General features: G+C 37.9%; 1 non-coding gene across 1 annotated transcript; it reads right to left on the reverse strand.

The window, feature by feature from the left end:
* Positions 1–10,410: 10,410 nt before the first annotated feature.
* Positions 10,411–10,518, reverse strand: LOC112768741 (small nucleolar RNA R71). The gene has a single exon (XR_003186135.1). It is a non-coding gene; the product is annotated as a small nucleolar RNA R71 (small nucleolar RNA).
* Between the last annotated feature and the right edge of the window lie 4,541 nt (positions 10,519–15,059).

Below are 15,059 nucleotides of genomic sequence, written 5' to 3' on the forward strand. Positions count from 1 at the left end.
CCATGATATGCCTTGGAGGTTGTACACCCTCTTCAACATCAAATTCAAACGTCTTGGAAGGAGGTTCTATGACTGGACTTTCCCATGGAGGTTCTGCATCTCCTAAGTCTTCAACCACTTCTTCCTCTTGAATAATTACTGCTTTGTCCAGTTGTTTTAGTATAAAATCGTACTCATCCTTGATGATTTCCTTTCCATGACAACTCCTTTCAACTATTCTTTCATCTTCAAGTACAAAATCCAGCTCCTCCTTGTTGACTTCCACCTCTTGACAACTTCCTTCAAGGGTCTCTCCTACCTCTACCTTTAGGGCCTCCTCTAGCTTCTTATGAAGTATGAATTCGCGAAGATGAATGGTGGAAAGGGGCTTGTGAGTATGGTGGAAAGGGGCTTGTGAGTATGGTGGATCAGAGTTATGTTGAGGAGGGGGTTCATAAGCATATGGTGGGGCTTGTTGGTAACTACAAGGGGGTCCACCATATTCATCATCTTGATATGCACCCTGGAATGGCTCTTGACCACAGTAATTTGGTGGAGGTTGGTTGTCACGAAAAGGTCCACCATAACTATTGTCTTGGTATGCATCATATAATGGTTGTTGGTTATAGCGCATTGGAAGGGGTTGTTGCCAAGAGGGTTGATCAAATCCTTGTGGCTCCTCCCATCTTTGATTCTTCCAAACTTGATGCCTATTTTCATTGTAGTTTCCATTCCTTACAACAACATTGGAACCAAACTTAAAGCCAGAGGGGTGAGAATTCATAGTAGCTAAAGAAAATAAAAATTAATAAAAATTAATGAAAATAAACTCCTAAAACTAGAAACACTAACAAAGAAACGAAAAAGCAAATATTTACAATAACCAATAATAAGGCACACGTTTGTAATTCCCCGGCAACGACGCCATTATGATGAGAGGACTTTTGCTAGTAAAGAATTTTATAAAAATAATCACGTTGTAGGTATAGTTTCTAAACCAACAGAGAATCTTTTCGTACAAAAGTTTTGGTTGTCACTAAAGCAAACCCAATAAAATTGATAACCGAAGTATTTAAACCTCGGGTCATCTCTCAAGGAATTGCAGGGAAGTATGATTTATTATTGGTTATGGAGAAAGGTATATTTTTGGGTTTTTGAAATAAGGAACAGGAAAGTAAATTGACAGGACAGTAAATTAATTATCATGAAAACCATTGCAAGGTATAACAACTGGAAATCCCATCCTAGTTATCCTTATCAAGTGTGATGAGAATTGTTTATTGCTCCCACTTAGTTAACCCTTACTAAATAAAGGAAAGTCAAGTGGACTAATCAATTTGATTCCTCAAGTCCTAGTCAACTCCTATTGAAAAACTAGCTTTAGAGGGATCCAAATCAATCAGCAAATTCCAATTTTCAATCAACAACTGAGTTTGATAACTCAAGTGTCACCAATTACTCAACCAAAGCAAAGGAGAGAAAATCTACTCGAATAAAAATGCTTTGAAAATAATAAAAGGGAACATGGAAATTAAAATTCAATTGGAAACAATTAAACATATAATAGATTTAAATGGAAAAGTACTCTTTGCTTTAATAATTTAAATGAACATTGAACCTGAAATTGAGAAAAAGAAGAAATCCTAATCCTAAAACCTAAGAGAGAGGAGAGAGCCCCTCTCTCTCTCTCTCTAAAACTATATCTAAAACCTAAAATTGTGAATTATGAATGTTGTATGAATGAATGGATCGATTCCCCCACTTTATAGCCTCTAATCTATGTTTTCTGGGCCGCAAACTGGGTTGAATTTTCTCCAGGTCATGTGTGCGTGTCACCTATCTTCAGGGCAGCTATGGCAAATTATATATCATTGTAAAGCCCCAGATGTTAGCTTTCCAATGCAACTGGATCCACTTCATTTGAACATTTGTAGCTCAAGTTATGGTCGATTTAGTACCAAGAGGTCAAGCTGGACAGCTTTAGCAGTTCCTTCAGTTTCTTGTATTCCTTCCACTTTTGCATGCTTCCTTTCCATCCTCCAAGCCATTCCTGCCCTGTAATCCCTGAAATCACTTAACGCACATATCACGGCACCGAATGGTATAAAGGAGAATTAAAATATACAAATTAAAGATCTCTAGGAAGCAAGTTTTCAACCATAGAACAAAACTAGGAACGAATTGTAAAATCATGCAAATCATATGAATAAGTGGGTAAAGACTTGATGAAAACCACTCAAATGAGCACAAGATAAACCATAAAATAGTGGTTTATCGAACAGCTTCAGAAATGATTTGGATTGGGCTTCAGCAAGTCCAGAAATCGCCCCCAACGTGTTTCCTTTAATGAAGTCACGTGATGCTTGTCACGATCCCACGCGTACGCGCCATATTGCAATTTTCCAAGTCACGTGTACGCATGGGTCATGCGTACGCGTCGCATGGAAGATTTCCAAAACATCATTTCTTCATGAATTCTTCACTTTGCATGCTTTTTCTTCACTTCTTTAATCCAATCCTTGCCTCTTAAACCTGAAATCACTAAACAAACATATCAAGGTATCGAATGGAATTAAAGAGAATTAAAATTAGCAAATTAAGAGCCTAAAAAGCATGTTTTTACTCTTAAACACAATTTAGGGAGAATTTACAAAATCATGCTATTTTGTTGAATAAATGTAGGAAAAGTTGATAAAATCCGCCAAATTCAATATAAGATGAACCATAAAATTATGGTTTATCAATTTTCCCACACTTAAACAATAGCATGTCCTCATGCTAAACTCAAGAAAGACAAGAAAGGGGTATCATTATTTATTGAAGGTAAACTATCTATATGCAACCTATCTACATGAAATCTATCTAAATGCATGCAACTACTTGGTTAAAATATATCAATTCCCAAGAATTAATATATGAACATAAGGGATAAAGCAATCACAATAAAATCAAATCCACAATTGAATTGAGTTATTGAAAATAATTTATAAACTTGCACGATACGGGATGATCATAGGTGAAAACATGTAATTGAGCAATCGAACCCCTCACCGGATGTGTGTCCGCTCTAATTGTTCAATTGTATAGGGTTCATTCTTTCAATTATCTTCTAATCTTGCTTTTTAAGATTTGTTTTTCATCTAACAATTAATAATTATTCAATGCATTCATACAAGTATCATGAGGAATTTTCCAAAGGTTTTAATAGGGCTAGGATCAAGGTAAGGATATATATGGCTAAGTGAGCTTGAAATTTGAATCTTTGATTAACTTAAACTCTCACCTAACCTACAACCTATTCAATTCAAAGCAAACCTAACTATCCATTCTTCACTTTTTCACACACTCATGCATTCTTCTTTTTTATCACAACACATATGCATCGTTATTATTTCTTTACTTTGGGGCATTTTGTCCCCTTTTTATTGCTTTTTTTCTCTTTTTCTTTTTCTTTTCCTTATTTTTATTCTCTTTCTTTTTCTTTTTTTTCAAATTAAAATATATACAAGAGCAGCAATGCATATGGTTTAAACATTTAATGTATGAGTATGTACCCAATTCCCAAGATTTTCAACAAAATACAAAAATAAACTTTTATCTCTACCAATGTTCCCAAACATCCCCACACTTAAATGATACAAACTCTCACTAGCCTAAGCTAATCAAAGATCTAAATGAAGGGCATTTATTGTTTTTCACTTAAGGGCAGTGATGTGCTAAAATTAAGAATAAAAAGGGATTAAAATAGGCTCAAAATTGGCTAACAAATGTAGATAAAAGGGTAAGGCCATTTGAGTAAGTGAGCTCAATGAAATGATGGCATCAATCATATAAATACATTCATACATCAAACAATGGACATAAAGAATCAAACAAATCAAAGATTACAATCATAGAAAGAGAATAACACACACAAGAATGAAATAGTGGTTATATGATGTAACCACACATTAAGGCTCAAAACTCACATGGTTGTGTGTTCTTAGCTCAAAAACCATGTTCCACAATATATAATTCAAGCAAGTTTCAATGAAAAGTATTTTAACTCAAATCAATTGGGATGCCAATGTCTTATATAGGTAAATCCCTTGAAAAATTTTATTATTTTGACTAAGCTTATTATATATATGAAAAGAAATGCAGTAAACTAAGAAAAATGCAACTAATAATTCTAAATGACCTAGTAATAGAAGAAAAAGAAAAGATGAAATATGAAAGTATTTGGATTAGAAATTTTCACCCAAAAAATTAGCCGATTGGTCGGACGACCTCCCCACACTTAAAAGTTTGCAGCGTCCTTGGTGCATTTAAAGATGAGCAAGAGGGTACGACGACTTTCCGAATTGCCACCTTCAGCTGGTGGATTAACCGGTTGCTGCGTGTTCTTTCTTCTCCTTCCCTTGTTGCTTATGACAACTTGTCCTGAAGATAGAAAACAGGATAGTAAAGTGAGTAAATGCAAAAGCAAGGAAGCATAGTTGTTGGAATGAGGTGATGATCACTAAAATGAAGCGAGTTAATAAAATTGTGATATTTATGAAATTAGATGTGTGAATTATAAGATTGTGCACGGTTTAGAACTCACACACTAGCATTAAAAGCTATGTCATAATTACACCAAGGAAGTATGCACTTCATTCATTCTAGTGTGCTTGAGATACTTTAAAGGACTTGTAGGTCAAGAGAAACAAACAGGTAATAAAGAAACATAAAAGCATTCAAGCAAAAATCAAGTACATGTGAAATACAGAAATAGATGATGAATGGACATTGATTGATGTGTAAGCAAACTTAATGAACAAAATGAAATATAAAACTTACACATCAATCAATGACACACTTTGAATTTTGCTTGCATCACCTAATTGACATAAAGTGGGACACATGGGTGCTATGCAACTTATTAAAAGAGAGATATAAGTTAAAAATCAATCACATAGCAAGCATGGTCCATATAGCTTGAGAATTTCAAAAAAAATGTCCATAGGGGAGCTTATAATCCAATTTTACAAATGAAGCATTATGCCAAAATGACTAATTTTAAATGTGTGTAGAGCACAAAGTTAAACAATTGAGGGTCAACATGTCATTAAGGCACAAGCATAACATATGGATACATATGATCAAGCAACACAATGCATTAAGATAAATGCACATCATCCAACATCAAAAATTGCCTAGTCAAGGTAAAGAATTCAAATCACATGGTGGCCAAATCATGCAATTCAAAAGATTTAGAATGCTTGGAAGGCAATTCACAAGTACTTGGTATTCACAAATGTTAAGCATGAAGAATTCAATACCAAGCAACAAAGTATAATCTCAATAAAAGAATTCAACAATGAATATTCATAACAATGATGCTAAAATAGCATCCTATCAGTAATCAGCAGCAATAACAGTAAACCAGCAAATTAAATCAATAATCCAATACTTATTACCTAAAATAGAAAATTAAACTAACAAACTAACTAACTAACTAAAGAAAATGATGGTGGATGATAAATGGTGGTGGTGTATGATGGTTAGAGAGGGAGAGAAGAGAGGAGAAGATAAAAGAAGAAAAGAAATGGAGAGAAGAGAAGAAAAGAAGTGTGTGAAACAGGGGTGGTCATGCGTACGCGGAAGGTCACGTGTACACGTGAATTGAGAAAATAGGGTGCGACGCGTATGTCTGGGTCACGCGTACACGGGACAGGAAAAAATAGAAAGTGACGCGTACGGGTGGGTCACGCGTACGCATGGGGCTTATCGTGCCCTCCATACAGTTCTTGCATGGCCCCAGCACAACTCTCTGTTCAGATCATGTGGTAGCACAACTCCAGCACAAAAATTTTACAATCCAGGAACACAGGGGGACGCATACGCGTCGGTCATGCGTACACATGAGGAAGGTTGTGCACCTCGCACTCCACCAGCACGGTCCTAGCACAACTCACTGTCTAGGTCGTGCTGTTGCACAATTTCAGCACCCTTTACGCATGGTTGTTTTTCGATGGTCACGCGTACGCGTGGGTCAGGCGTACGCGTGACAAGCTCTTTTTTTATAAGAAGCATAAAATAGGAACAGGGCACTCCCATCCACTATATACATTCTTAAGACCAACCAAAATTCAAATATAACAAAATTCTTATCTTTTGAAAAATGTTTCAAATTCTCTATTATGCAATTCAAACAAAATCTCAATTTAAACAAAAAAGAAATTCAAAACAACTAACCTACTACTTAAGGCATGAATGTAACCAAACAAACTAACAACCAAGGCAATATATACAAGAGTGATATAAAGAGAGAAAAATACCTAACAATGGCAACTCAATTCATTCATCGACTATATATACAAGAGAATAGAAAGAGGTTACCATGGGGGTGTCTCCCACCTAGCACTTTTATTTAAAGTCCTTAATGGCACCAAAAACTTGACGTGAGGGAAATCGTCGGTCAGAATTTTCACAAAATAATCTCGTTGATAGTATAGATCCAAACCAACAATCAACCCTCAACCAAAGTTTAATTTTGTTTGTCACAAGTGCAAACCCAATAAAACCCAAGAGTATTTAAACCTCGGGTCGTCTTTCAAGGAATTGCAAGGAAGTGTGCATATTATTGGTTATGGGGTATATTTTCGGGGTTTTGTAATAAGAGGCAAGAAATATAAATGACAAGAAAATAAGCTAACAACTAAGAATTGAAAGTCCTATCCTCATTATCATCCTCAATTGTGATGGTAAGTGAAAATTACTCTCACTTAGTTAACCTCTAACAATTAAAGGAAAGTCAAGTGAGCACAATTAACTTGAGTTTGCAAGTCCTAGTCAACTCAGAGTGAAAGACTAGATTTAGTAAAATTCAAGCCAACTAGCAACCTTCAATTACCAATCTACAACAGAATTTGATAACTCAAGAGTCTCCAATTACTCAATCACAATCCAAGAGTATAAAAATCTACTCTAAAATTCAACCAAGCATTTAATCAAACACTTGGAAGGTATAAAAGGAAAGCAAGGTAAAATTGTAAGAAAAAATAAATTCTACAACTACTCAAGGCAAGAAAATAACAATAACAAGTCAATTAAAGAATAAGAAACATCAAACATAAATTGGATTAACGAAAATTTAAACTAACAAGAGTCATGAACATAAAGGAACAAAATAAAGGAAATAGCAAATGAAATTAAAAGAACAAAGATGTAGGGACAATAAATTGCAAAGAAACTAAATCAAAGCAACAATTAAAGCATAAACCTAGAGAAATCTAACATAATCTACCCTAATTCTAGAGAGAATAGAGAGCTTCTCTCTCTAGAATATGACCTAAAGTATGTTTCTATCTAAACCTAATTGCTCTCCCCCCATCCTTCTTGTATTTGACCTCTAATAGCTTTAGAAATGAGTTGGATTGGGCTTCAACAAGTCCAGAAATCACCCCCAGCGTGTTTTCTTTAATGAAGTCATGTGCTACTTGTCATGCGTACTCATGGGTCACGTTTACACGCCATATTGTGATTTTCCAGGTCATGCGTATGCATGGGTCACGCGTATGCGTCGCATGGCAGATTTTCAAAATATCATTTCTTCATGAATTATTCACTTTGCATGCTTTTTCTTCACTTCTTTGATCTAATCCTTGCCTCCTAAGCCTGAAATCACTAAACAAACACATCAAGGCATCAAATGGAATTAAAGAGAATTAAAATTAGCAAATTAAGAGCCTAAAAAAGCATGTTTTTACTCTTAAGTACAATTTAAGGAGAATTTACAAAAAACATCCTATTTCATTGAATAAATATAGGAAAAGTTGATAAAATCCACCAAATTCAATACAAGATAAACCATTAGATTGTGATTTATCATACACCCGTGTATGCATGCCGGTGCCGCGTACGCATGGGTGCTTGGCAGCAGCCAGTCCCCGTGTCGCGTGCAACAGTCGTATATGCATGCCCTGAAAACTTAGAAATTTCAAAAGCTGTAGAATTTGAATTTTCATACCGAACTTTAAAAGCGCATAACTTTTTTGTTTTAAAACATTTTTCCTCTATTATTCAAATGTCTTAAATCTCTCAGACCCAACTTTCATTTAAATTAAGTTTCATCCAAAATGAGGGTTCGGAGGCCAAGTTATACCTCACGAAAGTTCATTAAAAACAAAGTTTTATAAAAACATATAAGGTTCTCTAGTTTTCCAAAATTTCTAAACTAAATGATAAACCACTATTTTATGGTTTATCATGTGTTCAATTGAGTGGTTTCATCAAGTCCTTGCCCACTTATTCATATGATTTGTATGACTTTACAATTTCTTCCTAGTTTTGTTCCATAATTGAAAACTTGCTTCCTAGAGTCTTTAGTTTGTGTATTTTAATTCTCCTTTATACCATTCGATGCCGTGATCCATGTGTTAAGTGTTTTAGGCTGTATATGGAAGGAATGGCTTAGAGAATAGAGAGGAAGCTTGCAAAAATAGAAAGAACACAAGAAACTAAGGAGATAACCAGTGAGCATCAACGCGCAGGCATAGCTCACGCGTGCGCGCGACATGGAGAAATTTGCAGCGACACATGCGCATGCCTGACGCATACGCGTGGAGTGGAGTTTTGCTAGAAAACGCGTGCGCATGGATGACGTGCACGCGTGACACGCCAAGACGACCAGCGAAGCGTACGCGTGACTGACGCATACGCGTGAGATGCGCGATCTGCAGAAATAACAAAAAATGCTGGGGGCGATTTCGGGCCGAGTTTTGACCCAGTTTCCGTTCCAGAAACACAGACTAGAGTCAGTGAACATGCAGACACTCAACACACATTCTCATTAGCATAGTTTTAGTTTTTAGATCTGAATCTATAGAAAAATTACTTTTCCTCTAGGTTTTCGTTACATTCATAGTTTATTTGTTTTATGCTTTTGCTTTTGGATATTGAAGAGTCATCACCTCTGTTGAAGACATTATTCTAGTTTGTTTTCTTACTCCTTTATTATTCCATATTCTTAATTCTTGTTTAGAGTGACAATTGGATTACTTTTAGAATTTATTAATGCAAGCAGTATTTTTCCATTCTAATTTTATTATTTGTTTAATTGCTTCCAATTAATTTGATTATCATGTCTCTTTTCTATTCCCTACTCCCAACAACGAAGATGGTATCCATGTTGATGGAGTAGACTCCCAACTTGACATGGGGGTTGATTAAAAGGAGACACTTGAGTTGGAATGCTCAAGTGATTAGTTAAATTGGAAGTTCTTGGCTAATTCTCTATTTACTAATGCTAGACCTTCCCAAGGGAGAGTACTAGGATATGCGAATAAGAGTTAGCTCAATCACTTGACTTTCCTTTATTTAGTAAGGGTTAACTAAGTGAAAATAACAACCTCTTTATACTACACTTGAGAAAATTCCAACAAGGATAGAACTTCCAATTAATCATTCCCCAGTCAAGGCTTTTTAATTAGAATATATAATTTCCTTTTAATTTACGATTATTTATTTTCTGTCATTCAACTCTCAAATTTCTCGAAAAACCCCTGATTAATAAGATAGCACCCTTTTTGTCAACTCGTTGGGAGATGACCTGGGATTCATACTCCCAGTATTTTTATTCTAATTTTGTGACAACCTTTCTAAATTGATGAGCGGATTTAGCTGGTTGAGAACTATACTTGCAACGTATTTCTATATTGATTTCTTAATTGGCTGACTTCCGCCTCCCATCAATTTTTGGCGCCTTTGCCGGGGAGTTACAATTGTGTGCTAAATTATTAATTAGTGTAAATATTTTTAATTTTCTCGTATTTTATTTTATTTTATTACCATGAGCTGTATGTTTCTTTCATTGAATGACGGGTTCACTGCCTGATCCGAGCTTAGCCGCATTTGATCCTAAAATTGAAAGAACTCTTTCACGTATTAGGTGGGCTCGGCGTAGGTTAGCCTCTGAGGGTGGTAAAGTGATTGTTATCGATTCACCAGTCTCATCTGAGGGCGAATCTGAACCGCCATCTGAGGAAGAAACAAGCTCCTCTACTACTAATTCAGTTGATTTATGCGCAGATAACATGGCGGCACCCAGGAGGCTCACTCTCCAAGAGGCAGGAGGCCCAGATTTTACACTGCAACCGTATCAAGTGCGTCATCCAAATCTGGCTGCAGATATTGAACTGAAGACTACACTAATCAACTTGATGCCCAAGTTTCATGGCTTACCTGCTCAGGAGCCTATCAAGCACCTAAGGGAATTTTAGACAGCCTGTTCTACTGTAAGGCGTCATGGTGCAGATGAAACTTCTATTTTGCTGACCGCCTTCCCGTTTTCTCTTGAGGGAAAGGTGAGGGAGTGGTACTACACTCAACCTGAAGCAACCGTTATTAACTGGGATACACTCAGGAGAGAATTCCTGGAAAAAATATTTTCCAGCTGAAGTTACAGATAGACTGAGAAAAGAGATCTCTTGCATTATTCAAAGTGAATCAGAGACTCTTTATGAGTACTGGGAGCGCTTCAAGAATCTTCTGGATGCATGCCCCCATCACATGATTGAAAAGTTAGTGTTGATCAGCTACTTCACTCAAGGCATGAAGCCTCGGGATAAGACTACACTAGATGGTGCAAGTAATGGTTCTCTAAAAAAGTACAAGACCGCAAATGAAGTGTGGTAACTGATCAGTGACCTAGCTGAGTCCACTCGGAATCACAAGCACAGGAACAGCCACTCAAAGGTTGTTACAGAGGTTTCCTCTAGCATTGAGACTTCTGCTCTTACACAAAGTATATGTGAGATGACCAACCTACTGAAGCAAATACAGCTAAATCAACAACAACCTCAGCCTCCCTCACCACAAAAAAGTCAACAGTTAGTCCCTCAGAGAGAATGCAGAATATATGCTAATTATAGTCATTATACTGATGAGTGTCCGTAGCTCCAACAAGAGGACAACACCATAGCAGCCACTCATAATTTCTATGACCGCCCGAATCAAGGGTACAATCAACAAGGCGGCAATTACAACCAAGGTTGGCAAGACAACTCCAACCAGGGATGGAGAGACCATTCCAACCAGGGATGGAGGGATAATTCCAACCAAGGTTGGAGGGACAACTACAACAGAGGAGGCAGAGACAACAATGGAAATCAGAGGTGGAATAACAACAACAAACAGCAGAACCAAAACTAACCATACAGAGCACCTCACTTAAGGCAGTCCCAAGCACCTCAGAATAACCAACAGCAGGCCCCTCAGATCACTTACCCTTCTTCTTCTCCTCATGATGAAATGCTTCAGTCTATTGAGCAAAGACAAAAGGACGTGGAGAACACACTTAGCTCCACCTTGAACGGTCTGACCTCTGCTGTACAAGCTCTTGCCTCACAGATTAGATCAATGAATAGTTCCAATAATCAGCCTTCAAGCTCAAATGGAATTCCTTCTCAACCCTTACCTAACCCCAAGGGTGGCATCAATGCCATTACTTTGAGGTCCGGATCCATACTGTAAGAGAGGAATTAGGAGGAGCCAAGTCCACACGAATACGCCCCAGTTGAAGACATAGTTGAAGTGGAAGATGCTGAAGAGGAAGAGGAAGTACAAGACATGGTTGAACAAGAAGAAGGACAACCAAGGAATGGAGCACCAAAGGACACAAAAGCTACAAGTGGCGCCATCTCTGTTCCATTTCCACACCTTGCAAGGAAGTCCAGGAAGCAGATGGAACTTGATCCCAAAATGGTAGAAATTTTCAAAAAGGTTGAGGTAAATGTTCCCCTTTTTGATGTTATTCAACAAGCACCTAAATATGCAAAGTTTCTAAAAGATTTATGCATACATAAGGATAAAATTAATGAATTAGAAACTATTCCTTTAGGTAGTTCTATATCTACTTTAATGGGAGGTATACCTGAAAAATGTAGTGACCTAGGTCCATGCATGGTTAACTGTACCATTGGGGGTGTAATATTTTCTGACTGCATGTATGATTTAGGAGCGTACATGAGTATTATGCCTTTGTCTATATATGATGCTTTGAGCATCCCTCCCTTAAAAAGGTCGACAACTCGTTTTGTGTTAGCAGATAAAAGCATTATTACTGTGGTTGGAATCGTTGAAGACGTGCTGGTAAGCATTAAAGGGCTCATATTTCCCATTGACTTCTATATCTTGGAAATGCCCCCTAATGACTCAGGAAGACCATCATCAATCCTACTTGGAAGGCCATTCCTGAAGACTTCGAAGTTCAAGCTGGATGCCTTCTCAGGAACTTACTCCTTTGAGATAGATGGCAGAGCAGTGAGTTTCAGTTTAAATGAAGCTATGAAGCACCCTCCAGAAGATCATTCTATCTTCCAGTGCGACATCATTGATGAAACTGTAGCTGAAGTTCACCAAGAAGAAGTAAAAGAGAAGTACATGGAGCAAGGTCCAAGTGTGGGGACACCCTCTGAACACAATGAGGATACTTTGCCATTATCACTAGCTCCAGATGACCCAGAGCCCAGCCATGAGTAGACATTGGAATTAAAGCCCCTTCCACCCCACCTCAAGTATACTTACCTTGAGGATAATAAGAAGCTCCCAGTTATCATTGCAAGGGAACTCACTTCCCAACAGGAGGAGCAGCTGCTCAGTGTGCTAAGAAGACACAAGAAAGCAATTGGGTGGAGCTTGGCGGATATAGTAGGCATCAGCCCTCAAGTTTGTGAGCACAGAATATTCTTAGAAGAGGGAGCAAGACCTATCCGTCAACCCCAAAGAAGATTGAATTCCACCATCTTAGAAGTTGTCAAGAAAGAAGTGACCAGGCTACTTGAAGCAGATATCATTTACCCCATCTCAGACAGTGAATGGGTTAGCCCAATACAAGTGGTGCCCAAGAAATCTGGAGTCACAACAGTAAAGAATGAGCATGGAGAGCTCCTGACAACTAGAGTGCAGAATTCATGGAGAGTTTGCATTGATTACAGGTGTCTCAACCAAGCTACTCGCAAGGATCATTACCCCTTACCCTTTATTGATCAGATGCTTGATCGCCTGTCAGGTAAATCACATTACTGCTTTTTAGATGGTTATACAGGCTATTTTCAAATTCATATAGCTCCTGAAGATCAGGAGAAGACTACTTTTACATGTTCCTTTGGAACGTATGCATATAAGAGGATGCTTTTTGGCCTATGTAATGCACCGGCTACTTTCCAAAGATGCATGATGAGTATCTTTTCAGATCTTATCGAGAGCTGTATGGACATTTTTATGGATGATTTTAGCATATATGGTGATTCCTTTAACCTTTGCTTGGATAGTTTAGCTAGAGTATTAGACAGGTGTGTTAGTTCAAACCTTGTTTTAAATTTTGAAAAATGTCACTTTATGGTAAAACAAGGTAATGTACTAGGACATATTGTTTCTAATACTGGTATTTCTGTAGATCCAGCAAAGGTAGATGTCATTTCTAGTTTACCTTACCCCTCCTCCGTGAGGGAAGTGCGTTCTTCCTTAGCCATGCAGGTTTCTACAGGAGATTTATCAAGGACTTCAGTAAGGTAGCATTGCCTTTATCCAGACTGCTGCAGAAAGATGTTGAGTTTGAGTTCAGTGAGGATTGCATGCAAGCATTTGATAAGCTGAAAATCGCCTTGACTCAAGCTCCGACTGTGAGAGGACCAGACTGGCGCCAGCCTTTTGAGATTATGTGTGATGCCTCCAACCATGCAGTAGGAGCGGCGCTGGCTCAGTGCGAAGGTAAGGATCCTTTCGTAATTGCTTATGCTTCTAAGACCTTAGACGCTGCTCAGTCTAATTACACCACCACTGAAAAAGAGCTTCTAGCTATTGTTTTTGCTCTGGATAAATTTCGAACCTATTTACTTGGTACTAAGGTGTAGTGTGCTCAGACCATGCAGCTCTAAAATATTTTTTAGCTAAAAAAGAGTCCAAACCAAGGTTGATACGTTGGATACTGTTGCTGCAAGAATTTGATTTAGAAATTAAGGATATGAGTGGTAACCAGAATTTAGTGGCAGACCACTTAAGTCGCCTTGAGAACATTAAGGATGACTCCACTCCTATCAATGATGCTTTTCCATTTGATAGCTTGCACGCAGTATCCGAAGTAGTTCCTTGGTATGCACCTGTAGCTAATTATCTAGTTAGCCATACTTTTCCTCCTAATTTTACTAAGCATCAGAGAGACAAGATGAAAAGTGAATCCAAATATTATATATGGGATGACCCATATTTTTGGAGGTACGGTGCTAACCAGGTAATTAGAAGGTGTGTGCCTCAATCAGAATTCCAGTCCATTTTAGAGGCCTGCCACTCTTCTGAGAGTGGAGGACATTTTGGCCCTCAAAGAACAGCTAGAAAAATCTTAGACTGTGGATTCTGGTGGCCCACTCTTTTTAAGGATGTTGCTAACTTTTGTAAATCATGTCCCCCATGCCAAAGGTTTGGGAATATATCCAAGAGGGATGAGATGCCCCAACAGATTATGCTTTTCTGTGAAATTTTTTATGTTTGGGGTATTGACTTCATGGGTCCATTTCCAAACTCTAGTGGTTACCTTTATATACTATTAGCTGTAGATTATGTTTCTAAATGGGTGGAAGCAATTTCTATCCGTACTGATGATGCTAACACTGTTGTTTCCTTTGTTAGAAACTATATTATATGTCGCTTTGGATCACCACAAGCAATCGTGAGTGATCAAGGCACTCACTTCTGTAAGAGGAGGTTAGCAGGATTACTGAAAAAACATGGGATAGTTCACAAAGTGGCAATAGCATACCATCCCCAGACCAATGGACAAGCAGAGGTATCTAACAGAGAAATAAAGCATATTCTAGAGAAGATAGTAAAGCCTCATAGGAAGGACTGGAGCACCAGACTTGTTGATGCGCTCTGGGCATATCGGACAGCGTACAAGACACTCATTGGGATGAGTCCCTTCCACTTAGTGTACGGAAAGGCTTGCCACCTTCCAGTAGAGGTAGAACACAAGGCTTTCTGGGCTGTGCGGGAGTGCAACATGGGATTCGAGCAAGCTGGTGCTGAAAGGAAGCTGCAACTAGCAGAACTAGAGACCCTTC

This window comes from Arachis hypogaea, chromosome 17, assembly GCF_003086295.3.
Source record: "Arachis hypogaea cultivar Tifrunner chromosome 17, arahy.Tifrunner.gnm2.J5K5, whole genome shotgun sequence".
Taxonomy (NCBI): Eukaryota; Viridiplantae; Streptophyta; class Magnoliopsida; order Fabales; family Fabaceae; genus Arachis; species Arachis hypogaea.